This window comes from Dermochelys coriacea, chromosome 6 (genome assembly GCF_009764565.3).
Source record: "Dermochelys coriacea isolate rDerCor1 chromosome 6, rDerCor1.pri.v4, whole genome shotgun sequence".
Taxonomy (NCBI): domain Eukaryota; kingdom Metazoa; phylum Chordata; order Testudines; family Dermochelyidae; genus Dermochelys; species Dermochelys coriacea.
In genome coordinates, this window is record NC_050073.1 from 108452958 (window position 1) to 108457015 (window position 4058).

A 4058-nucleotide genomic window follows, 5' to 3' on the forward strand; every position below is an offset into this window, starting at 1 on the left:
TAACTGGCCAAGCCTAAGAAGGATTGAACCTGTTTCTTTGACTTTGGGACAGGCCACCTTTGTATAGCATCCACTTTGGCCTGTAGGGGGTTGATAGTTCCTTGACCCACCTGGTGTCCAAGTAAAGTCCCTCTGTTTAGGCCTATTTGACACTTCTTAGCCTTAACAGTTAGTCCTGCCTCCCTTATGCACTCGAAGACTTTTTGTAGATGTTCCAGGTGTTCTGCCCAGGAGTCCGAAAATATGGCCACATAGTTAATGTAGGCGACTGCATATTCTCCTAATCCCGTTAGGAGACCATCTACAAGTCTTTGGAAGGTGGTGGACGCATTCCGCAGCCCGAAAGGGAGTACATTAAATTCATACAGTCTGACGTGTGGTGAAGGCTGATCTTTCCTTGGCGGATTCATCTAGCGGTACCTGCCAGTACCCCTTGGTTAAGTCCAAGGTAGAGATGAACTGGGCTCATCCCAGTTTCTCTGTGCGTGGCATTGCATAGTTGTCTGGGCGAGTTACAGCATTTAGCTTACGGTAATCCATGCAAAAACGTATCTCCCCATCTGGTTTGGGAATTAGAACCCACTGGAGATGCCCATGCACTGCTAGAGGGGCGGATTACACCCATCTGAAACATATTCTGGATCTCCCGTTCTATAGCAGTTTTAGCTTGAAGAGACACCTGGTAAGGTTGGACTTTAATTGGGTGAGCATTACCTGTGTCAATGGAGTGGTATGCCCGTTCAGTCAGTCCTGGGGTGGCTGAGAATGTCGGCGCATAGCTAGTGCACAGCTCCTTGATCTGCTGTCGCTGCATATGCCCAAGGGTCATGGAGAGGTTCACCTCTTCCATGCCACCAGCACTTTTCCCTTTGTAGTAGACCCTTTCAGGCCACTCAGCGTCATCTCCTGCCTGGGCTGTAAACTGACAAACCTTTAATTCTCTGGAATAAAAGGGCTTTAGAGAATTAATATGGTACACCTTAGGCTTTCGGTTTGAAGTGGGGAATGCTATGAGATAATTAACAGCTCCCAGGCGCTCCTGGACCATGAATGGCCCTTCCCATGACGCTTCCATTTTATGGGCCTGGGAGCACCTTTAAGACCATGACCTGGTCCCCTACTTCAAAGGAACGCTCTCTGGCATGTTTATCATGCCAGGCTTTTTGCTCTTTTTGAGCATCCTGTAGGTTTTCTTTAGCAAGGACTAGAGAGGTTCGGTGGGTGTTTTGTAGGTTGGTTACAAAGTCCAGAAAGTTAGTTCCTGGAAAAGGTGTAAATCCCTCCCATTGCTGCTTCACCAACTGTAATGCCCCTTAACCTCTAGGCCATATACAAGTTTAAATGGTGAAATCCCTAAACTGGGATGTGGTACAGCTCTGTAGGCAAAGAGCAACTGCTGCAACACTAGGTTCCAATCATTGGAGTGTTCATTTATGAATTTATGTATCATGGCCCCCAAAGTTCCATTAAACTTCTCCACCATGCCATTTGTTTGATGGTGGTAAGGAGTAGCAACCAAGTGATTTACCCCATGAACTTCCCAAAGGCTTTCCATAGTTCCTGCAGGAAATTAGTTCCTGCATCTGTGAGGATGTCGGATGGCCAACCTACCCTGGCAAAAATGTCTGCTAGTGCCTGGCACACACTTTTAGCCCTGGTGTTGCTTAGAGCTACTGCTTCTGGCCATCGGGTGGCAAAATCCATGAAAGTCAGTATGTACTGCTTTCCTCTGGGTGTCTTTTTTGGAAAAGGACCCAGAATATCCACAACTACTCGCTGAAATGGAACTTCAATGATGGGGAGTGGCTGGAGAGGGGCTTTGACCTGGTCTTGGGGTTTTCCCCACTTTTTGGCATACCTCACAAGACCGGACATAGGTAGAAACATCTTTGCCCATTCCCTCCCAGTGGAATGACCTCCCCAAACGATCTTTGGTCCTGTTCACCCCAGCATGGCCACTAGGATGATTGTGGGCTAAGCTCAAGAGCTTGACCCGGTACTTAGTTGGAACTACCAACTGTCTGAGGATGCCAGTCTTCCTGGTGTTCAACAGAAAGAGTTTCCTTGTATAAAAGTCCTCTTTCCACAACAAACCTGGATCGATTAGAAGAGCTGAGAGGTGGTGGGTTGCTCCGTGCTGCCATCCAAGCTCTCTGAGGCTTTCATCTGCTTCCTGTTCAGTCTGGAACTGTTCCCTTGATGCTGGAGACATCAGTTCCTCATTGGATTGTGGACCTATGCTTGGTCCCTCTGGAAGCGATGTAGGGGATGGGGCTGTGTCCGTTGAGTGTGAACCGCTCTCCGCTGGTGCACTATGTTGGGGTTCAGGCTCCGGCTGAGCCTCCTGTGTAGGGTTATCGGCTGCTGCCAGTTCAGGTCCGGTGGGGCCCTCTAGTGTTGGGGTTGCAAGTACTGGATTCAGTGCTGGCAATGGGTCTGGTGCTGGTTATTCCACCGGTTCTGGTTCTGGGACTGGCTCTGTCTGGGTCTCTGGGACTGGATCCACTACTGCTGTTGCAGACATTGGCCTCGGGTCTGGGTCCATCACCTCTGACCTGGTCCTGGTAGAAGTTTCCGGAACAGAGCTAGGTGTGACGGCTTGTTTAACCTGGCTGCGGGGGACCATTCCCACCCTCTTGGCTAGCTTCACATGATTGGCCAAGTCTTCCCCCAACAGCATGGGGATGGGATAATCATCATAGACTGCAAAAGTCCACGTTCCTGACCAGCTCTTGTCCTGGACAGGCAACTTGGCTGTAGGCAAATTGAAAGAGTTGGACTTGAAGAGTTGAATAGTCACTTGGATCTCTGGTTGATTAAATTGGGGTCCACTAAGGAAGCATGGATAGCCGACACTTGTGCTCCGGTGTCCCTCCACATGGTGACCTTTTCCCGCCCACACTCATAGTTTCCCTCCGCTCCCAGGGTATCTGGGAGGTATCTTGGCCTGAGGACCTCTGATGTGATTCTGGTGCAATGAACTGTAATCTGTTGGAGTTCTTGGGGCAGTTGGCCTTTACATTACATTTAAAACATCATCCAGCTGACGAGTCACTGGGGCGAGGTGGTTGCTGGAGAACGGTGTGGCAGGAGGGTTCCTTGGGGGGTAGTTGGGCCTTGGGCTGCCCCCCGGTAGTAGGGTGTAGTCTGAGGCTGTCTCTTCTGGTATCCGCTCCAACTGTGACCAGGTTTTTTCTTTTCTGCCACCTCCACCCATTTGGCTTCAATCTCCCCCGCCTCGATTATAGTTTTGGGCTTCCCATCTAGGATGCATCTTTCCATTTCCTCAGGAACACCCTCTAAGAACTGCTCCATTTGCATTAGGGAAGGGAAAATCTTCTGGAAATTTAACACTTGCTCCTGATATCCAGGCATCCCAATGTGGTAGGCATGTTGGGTAAATGACACGTCTGCTTTCCACCTTAGGACTCTGAACTGCCGACGGGAATGCTCGGGTGTTAGACCCATTCTGACTCTCACCTTGGCTTTAAACAGTTCATACTGGTTCATGTGTTCCTTAGGCATTTCAGCTGCCACCTCAGTTAAGGGTCCACTGAGCTGCGGCCTCAGCTCTACCATGTATTGGTCTGTAGAGATGCTGTACCCAAGGCAGGCGCTGTCAAAGTTTTCTAAGAAGGCCTCGGTATCATTGCCTGCCTTGTAGATGGAGAACTTTCTGGGATGGGAAGTGATACCTGGAAAAGGATTGCTAGGGTTTGTTGGTATATTCTGCTGAGCTTTTGCCTTCTCCATCTCCAGTGCATGCTTCTTCTCTTTTTCCTTCTCCTCCAGTTCTTTCTCCCTTGCCTCCATAGCTCTCCTGTGGGCAGCCTCTTTGGCTGTTTCTGCCTTGGGCTCCGTCATGTTTGCCTCTCTGTTTTTAACTAACTTTACACCCAAGAGTTAGAAATAAAAACAAACAAACAAAAAAACTCAGCTTGTAAAATTTTGCTGAGCTGTAATACGATACCTATATTCTATGATAGTGATTGTCAGCCTACAGAAAAATCCTTAAAAAAAACCCAAAATCTAACACCCTTGTCTCCAGGCAAATAGAC

General features: G+C 48.9%; 1 long non-coding RNA gene across 1 annotated transcript; it reads left to right on the forward strand.

The window, feature by feature from the left end:
• The first annotated feature begins 368 nt into the window (after positions 1 to 368).
• Positions 369 to 3037, forward strand: LOC122460803. Its single transcript, XR_006282314.1, has 3 exons — positions 369 to 379; positions 2730 to 2734; positions 2850 to 3037. It is a non-coding gene; the product is annotated as an uncharacterized LOC122460803 (long non-coding RNA).
• The last annotated feature ends 1021 nt before the right edge of the window (positions 3038 to 4058 follow it).